The 7,927-nt window shown below is 46.7% G+C and overlaps 1 protein-coding gene across 9 annotated transcripts in view; it reads left to right on the top strand.

The window, feature by feature from the left end:
• Zfp41 (ZFP41 zinc finger protein) overlaps nt 1-7,023 on the top strand; it is a 17,551-nt gene extending 10,528 nt beyond the window's left edge. For 6 of the 9 annotated variants that reach the window (XM_023723990.1, XM_023723997.1, XM_023723994.1 and 3 more), the window contains one exon: nt 5,042-7,023. The gene's annotated coding sequence lies outside the window, so the exon portion shown is untranslated. Of the gene's footprint in view, nt 1-3,041; nt 3,184-5,041 lie in introns of all 9 variants that reach the window. The other 3 variants (XM_023723996.1, XM_023723992.1, XM_023723993.1) reach the window with 2 other exon arrangements.
• The last annotated feature ends 904 nt before the right edge of the window (nt 7,024-7,927 follow it).

Here is a 7,927-nt window from a genome sequence, read left to right as displayed (position 1 = left end):
CTTCTTGAACATCCATCTACCCGAGAGATATCTTAGCAGTAACTGGCATGTCATGACAAGCTGCCCATATTTATATTTTTATATATAGATCATGATTCTGAGAAAAATCTACAACTAGGAATGGTAGTACACACCTTTAATCTCATCACTTGGGAGTCTGAGGATCACCATGCATGTGAGGCCAACCCGAGCTACATAGTGAGCTCAAGGCCAGCCTGAACCACAAAGCAAGACCCTGTCTAGGGAGGAAAAAAAACACAACAGCTGCACAAGCCAACTAGAATCAGCCTGCCGTCTCTTGCTGTCACCCTTTTGGGGCTGAGTGGCTCATTTTCCATTTCTTCCAAGGTCACCATCACGACATCACAGCACTAACACCACATCTTTTAGGATAACAGTATTTGGTGTTTTGCTGTTTAAAAGAAACTCGCTTTCCAGGAAAAAGAAAACCTAAATGACTTGGTTGAAGACAACGCACAGTAGAAGTTTCAGGAAACTCGGAGCTCAGTAGTTGTGGCACTCATTGGGATTGCTGGGTCAGAGAGGCCAGGGGAACTGATGGCGTGTGTGTTTGGTCACTGCAAAAGAGCCCCAAACCAGTGCGCCGAGGGCCTGACCATGAGGTGTGAAAGAGCAGGGTAAGCCCAGACTGGAAAGGAGAAATGCATGTAAAGCCAGTGGAAATAGACGCCGTTGGGAGGATAAAAATCTAAGGTGACTAAAAAGACTAAAGAGCCCCAGCACCCCCACAGACCCTTACATTGGATAGTTTAGTCTTTCTGAAAAAACAACAAATCTAGACAAATACAATCTCTTCAAGAAACAAAGCAAGTCTAAAATCCAGAAGGGCAAATATTAAGTCTTGTAGTTCCACGTGGAACATCCGAAGCAATCTGTGACAAATTGTGAGCTCCCTGTGGCTCCACCTCTATGGCACTCTTGGTGGTAGCTCCCATGGCTTCTCTCTTAGGCCGGCTTTGCTCCTTCCTTGCAACGTTCCTTAGATGATCCATGTTTCTGGCTTTTCCCAACTTGCGGAGTCTTCACTGCACTATAGGCTTCTTCTCACTGACAGCTTCACACACTGCCCTCCCAGGGCACACTGCCTGGCCTCCTGGGCCTTCTTCTGAAATCTGAGTGGAAGCCTTCTTAACCTCATAACTTTTGCATTCTGCATGCACATAAAACCGCACCACCTAGATGATGCCGGTGTCCACTGCCAGCTAGAGCAGTAGCCAGGTTTTCTTCTTTCTTGGCTATAGGGGACAAGTGCCTGGATGCTGAGTACTCTGACCTTGATTCCAAGGAACAAATTCTCTATGATGCCACCATTCTAGAACCTGGTACGGGGCCATCACCACCATTCTGGACCATGGTGGGTGCTCTGCACCTTTCTCCTCTGAGCAGTTTTTTTTTCATTTTTGTGATTTTGAGGTTGCAAAAGGTGGAGATTTGCTGCTTTTTATGATGCCCTCAGGCTATCTTTTCTATTCTCTTGTTCCTTTTCAGCAATGGAAATCCTCTCAGCTCTCTCTTTGCAATTCACAGCTTTATTAGAACTTCCTTTCTGGCCAAACTCACAGCATTTTAAATCATCCTGCTGGGTTCTTTGCTCTTGATTCTCAACATAAATCTGACTAAAAGCCCCCAACTTTAGCCATACCTCTGCCTCAGCATTTGACTGCCTTGAAATTTATTTTGCAACATTAATCAGTCCACCACACTTAATCTCAGTCTCAGCCAAAGTCTCTAGACATGAACAAAATGCAGACAAACTTTCTTCCAAGGCATAACATTGTCTGGAGTCCAACAACCAATGCAGTCCTTCCCAGAAGGAATCTCCCATACAGAACAGTTGAAGGCATTCCAGTGTTTCTCTTTCAAGAGACATCTCTGAATATTTACTATCTCTTCCCACAAGGTATTCCCAAAAGCTCTTCAACCACATGATCGGGTATGGTCACGGCAGTGACCCTGCTCTTGGTACCAAATTCTTTTTGGGTTACTTTTCTGTCTTTGCTAGAACAAAATACCTGACATCCAAAATTAAGGAAGGAAAAGTTTATTTAGCTTACAGTTTGTGGAGGTTTCACTCCATGCTTGGCTGGCTCTAAGGCAGAGTGGCACAAGGCAGAGGGTAGCAGTTCATGGTGGCTGAAAACAGCAGAGAGCAAAGGGAGGAACAGCAGCTGCAGCAGCTAACAAGCTTCTCTCCCTATTTTATTCAGACTGTCTGCCCCAAGGTGGGTGTAGCAGTCAAACCCATAATCCCAGCATCAGATCATGAATTAATCATGGGCCAGGACATAGCCCAGAAGAATAAGCACTCACCTGGGAAGCGCAAGGTCCTAAGTTCAATCCCTGGTACTGCAAAAAATAATAATAATCACAAACACTAGAAGCTGCCCTAATGAGTACATGAGGCTTTAGGGGGACAACTAGACAGAAACCATAACAATTTTCATCATACTAAAATTCACAACTTCTAGAGAAAGCAAGGGAATAAAAAAAAAAGTTAGCATGTGTTACATACATTCTAAACTCCAGTGATAAATGTAATTATTTTGTACTGCAAGCATGCCATTAATTAAAATTTTCAAACCTTCATGAATTAGATTAGTGTTTTACAAAAGAGACTTGAAATAAAAATTTTAAAAATCACAACTTCCAGGGTGGGGAGATAGCTTAGCAGTCTAAGCGCCTGCCTGGCAAGTACAAGGACCCAAGTTCAATCCCCTGTACCACATGATGTGCTGGCCCTGGAACTCCTGGTGCACCATGCTGGCCCCGAAACCAGGTGTGGTGGTGCTCACCTGTAATCCCAGCTCTGAGGAGACTGAGACAGGAGGATCACTATGAGTCCAAGCTGTATAGCAAGACCCTTTATCAATAAATTTTTTTTTTAATCAAAACTTCCACTCACCAAAAGAATGAAAGGACCATGGAAATGACATTATGGTCCAAGAGGTGGTTATAGCAGAGCATGTGCTTTGGGGTCATAAAACTGCTTTCTTTAACCTCTGGACTCTACACCTGCGAAGAGCCCATCTCCTGACAGGTTCTGTGATCGCCCATTCTCCTCCATTCTTGAAAGAGGAGGACTTGTAGATGGCAGCACCACATGCCTAAGGAAGGAGCAAAGGGTCAAAGTCACCTGTGGAGAGCCCAAGACCTCTTCCCGAGGTGAGCAAAAAGCAAGCATCTGCTGCCCTGAGGCTACCTGAGGGCTGGTGGTCTCCATGCCAAGGTATTTATCCTCACCACATAGCAGCAAGGGACTGGTGTTCCTAATAGGAAGAGGCTAGAGGAACCAGTGTGGTGGTTGTTGTTGTTGTTGTTGTTGTTGTTGTTGTTGTTGTTGTTGTTGCTTTTCTGTTTTGTTTTGGATTTTTGCAATACTTGGGATTGATCCCAGTGCTCTGGACAACAAAGGAATAGTACTTGTGCCCACTAACGTAGCCCCAGCAACCAACCCCCCTTTGAGGTACTAGGGATTGAACCCAGGACCTCTACAATGAACTACATCCTCTTCCTCTGAGACAGGTTGCCCAGGCTGGGCTGGAACTTTTAGTCCCCCAGATCAGCTCCCCAGAGTATTGGAATCCACCATTTTTTTTTTTTTTATTTTGAGAGAAGAGCTCAATAATTTGACCACACTGTAAGCAGCTGGGATTACAGGCATCCACTACTGCATACCAATAGAAATCTTTTTTTTTTTTTTTTCGAAAAAAAACCCAAAGATTTCACAGAAGAAAATATGCATGGCTTTTTTTTTCCATAATTTTATTGAGAAACAAATAGCAATGAGACAGTTTCAAACCAAACTGGTAGGACAGTTTCAATAATTAACACATTGCATACATTCTTCCTAGTGGTTAATTGCTGTACAAGATGCGGACTTGAGATCCTATTTATAAACACCATTAGAACAAATCCCTCTATTCATTAAGAGACTGTAACTATATATCTATCCTAACCACTTTGAACACACAGATACCAAATGGACATTCATCTGTATCTCCTTTTTTTGTTAACTTCCAGCATTTAAATATTATAGGTATGTAAACTCAGCAAAATATTCTAAAAGAGTCCAATAGTCCATTATAGTATTGGGTCTTCCGCTTCACTGGCAATGTCAGAAATTGTTGACCTGCGTTCCCTACAGCTCAACATAACAGCAAGGCTTTACTTCTTATACTTCGTGCATGGCTTATAAATTCATGAAAAGATGTTCAATCTCAGTAATCAAGACTACAAGTTAAAATAATGAGACAAAACTTTTTGTTTGAAAACATGGTGAAATGGGCAAGTCTGTTCCTTCTACACAGGGGAGAAGCTGAGCTGAGGAGCTCTACCCCACTTGTACCCCTGGTGCTGTACAAGTCAGGGATCTGCTTCCCTGCTAACCCAGAAACTTCACTTATTAGTTCATCCTCAAGGAACTTTGATACATGCACCAAGGAGGTGTACACACAGTGTGCATCTGGGTCAGGGAACATGAAGGACCAAGTGTCCATCTGGGTCCAGCGGTAGCCACTGTCTGTGGGTAAAGGGAACGTGACTCAGCAAGGACAGGGAAGTAGCCGCAGCTTGCGCCAATAGGTAGGTAGAACACTGAGCAGAGAAGACAGGCAGTGGGGTTTGACCACTGTAAAGTTCAAAACAGGCAGACTGAGCAGCATGCTGTTGGAATGCATACATGGTAAAGCTGGAGAAAAGTAAAACTGGGTGGCAGGGTGAGAGCAGGCAGGCAGGCAGCTCCTGGCGGGGCCAGGGCGGGGCTTAGCTCTGCTCCATAGTTCTCCACAGGTTACGAATGTTTGATGCAGCTCCTGCCTTCAAGTCTGGAGAGAGCACATTCCCCTTGAGCGAGTGTGCTACATTCAGTGTGAAGAGGTACACTTCCACCTCTTCTTGAGGGCACCCTGTAGCCAAGGTCATTGGTGGGACCAGCTTCCACTCGGCTGAGGCCACGTGCTTACATTCTCCTAAGGAAGAGCAAGCACCGCTGCCCACTGACTCAGTTTCTCTTTCTTTCCAGACTGCTAGAGTGGATCACCCCAACAAGAAGCTCCGGCAAGACATGCATGTAAAGGAACCTTGAAAGCATTGGGAAGAACCCCCATGATCCTATGTTCAAGGGAGGAGCAGAGAGGACCCGAGTCCACATGCAGCTCCCTGGGCAGAGGATGCAGCAGAGAGGCGGCAGGGGACCTGCACCCCTAGTGGCTGTCACTGGGGTCAGCTTGGGGGCAAGACAGAGTGAGCGCAAAGAGGTCCTTCAGACACAGTGGGACACTGCAGGGCCCTTTCCCTGGTTCCCAAACCAACTGTTCCTGAGTACCAGCAGTCCCCACTCACTGTTAGCCAGTGCCACTGGAGGGCCCCCAGCACTAGCTTCTGACTTCAGAAGGCCACCCAGAAGAAGTGGTTAAGAAACCCACTCAGTGTTCACAACCTTCTGGTTATCTAAGATGTGCTCAAGGGGAAACCCCTGAACCAAACATCAGAGATCTTGTTGCAGGAAAATGTTTAACCAAAGCTAGAAACTTGTGAGGAATGTAAGACGTCCACACTGGCCAGGACCTCTCACCTGGGAACACATCCCCAACCACTTGTCCAGCAAGTACTGTCTCCCAAAGCCTCGTCGTACAAGAAGAGCACTGGCTAACAGGGCTCCAGCCAGGCACCATGTGCAGAGAGCCTGGGCCCGAGACCAGACATTGAGTGTCCTTCAAAGAAGTGCTTTGTGAGGACTCACTGGCATGTGTCCCTAAAGCCTCATCCCCATTGGGCAAAAAGGCAGAAACCATCTCAGGGGAGAAGCAGAAGGTGAGCATGTTGGACAGGGGCACTCTGCCCCACAGGACCAACATCTCAGGGACACAAACCAGCTTCTCAGCAGCAGGGCCTTGTCTGCCATCTGCACAGAGAGGAACAGTGGCTTAGACGTGGCCAGGCTGGGTCCACTCATTTCCTGGCAGGCTGTGACGCTGTCGTGCACCTGAGCTGTATTTCTTTTGACCTCAGTAGTCCCTCCCAATTTGGGCACCAAGATGTGATATTCCTTTTCTGTGAAAGAGAGTGAGACACCAAGACACACTACAGAGGAAGGCAGACCTGGAGGAGGGAGGGGCCTCCTGGCCCCAGATGCACATGATTCAGAGCTTCTGGGGAGACGCAAAGGAAGATGGCATAGACTTCCAGAGGTAGTGTGGACAAGGAGCTGGGCCCTGTGCCCCAGGGCAGCTGTAGGCTGGGATACTGCTCTAGCCTCAGCCCAAGCCTTCTAGAACCTGCTGCCTCAAGAACTTATTGCTCGTTCCTGATTTCCTCACTCACCAGCTATATGGTTAGTGCACTGAGGACAAGCAGATTTTCCTCACCTTAACCACACCTTGCTATAGGGACACCCAGGTTGGCAGTGTTGCACTGCATCTCCAGGGAAGAAGCTGTGGGACCCGCAGAGGGTTCCTGGTGCCCCTTGGCACAGCCACCTGCCCATGCCCACCTCAGCCTCATCAAGGTGGGCGGTGTTTGTCTTCACTTTCCTGTGTTTCTAGTTCTGATCCAGCTGAGCCCTTAGCTGTCCTTATATCACATCACTGGGCATGTGTCCTGCCCTTATTATGAACTGCAGTGATTGGTGCATTGTGAACAACCTTCGACAGCCATAGCTGTAGTCTCTTGTGTGTGCCAGCTACTCCCCTGGTGTGGTGTTTGCCAGTTACATTGTCCAAATAACTTTCCAGTTGGCCAAAGTTGTTAAATTTTCATTTTCATATAATATCCTTAGCCCTTAATAGTGTCAACACTGGAACATTCCATTTGTCTTTGTGTGTGGTTCCCTCTGTGGATTCCTGTGCAGGTCCCCACATTGCCTACAGTGACTTACAGTACTCATTAGCAGACACTGCCTTTTCCTGCTGCTTATGGATATCTATTTTCTCAGAGTAAAAGTCTATTTCTAACTCACTTCCTGTGTGCCAGAGCATTGCATTCTGGGGGTGCACTCGAGTCCTCCAAGGCAGCTACCAGCTTCATCCCCCAAACAATAGGGCACTTCCTTCTCTCCAGTGAGTGTCTTAGGACACTCTGTTAACCAAACTAACATCCCTTTCCTCGTGACAAAACTCGTTCCTGCTTTTTCGGCCCCAGGGACACTAAGTTGGAGCTGGACCTGTTGATGCATGTCTGCAGTCAAGATCCTGAGGGAGGCCTCCTGCACGCTTCCCTCAGACCCTGCACTTAATCTTGTCAGGACCTCTGTGCTTTGTTTACTTACCTTTTTATTTTATTTTATTTGTTTTTTGTTTGGTTGCTTGGTTGGTTTGCGGGGAGGATTTGTTTGTTTGGGGGGACTTTTGAGATAGCGTCGCACTCTATAGCCCAGGCTGGCCTCAAACTCCATGGCAGGCAGACCTTGCCTCAGCTTCCAGAGTTCCTGGCTCATAGGCATGCATCACCACACCTGGCTACCCTTTAGGCTCCTCACAAGGAGCAGTCGTGTCCCCCAGAGGACACTTGGCAAATGTGCAGGGATAACATTATCACAACTAGGAGGACCCAGTGAGCCTACCCAGGAGTGCTGCCACACACCCTCCAACACATAGGCAGCCCCGAAGCCGGCACTGCCACAGGTAAGGGATACTGAGTTAGATCTATGAAATTAAGCCAACAACTAAAACATTATTCATGAGCCCATAGAACAGCACGAGAGGTCCTGACAAGGACCTTTTTCTGAGATTGAAAAGATAAGTCATTGCATGTTTCTGTGGTCTGTAAACCATATTTTGCCTTTTTTCTAATCCCAATTCTCCACAGCCCTAAGACTAGTTTTTTTGTGGGTTTTTTTTTTTTTTTTTTTTTTTTTTGACTGAACTGGGAATTGAACTCAGGCCCTTGTGCTTGACAGGGAAGCGCTCAT

The sequence above is a fragment of the Octodon degus genome, unplaced genomic scaffold (genome assembly GCF_000260255.1).
Source record: "Octodon degus isolate 3935 unplaced genomic scaffold, OctDeg1.0 scaffold00104, whole genome shotgun sequence".
NCBI lineage: Eukaryota > Metazoa > Chordata > Mammalia > Rodentia > Octodontidae > Octodon > Octodon degus.
This window is presented reverse-complemented; position numbering and strand designations above follow the sequence as displayed.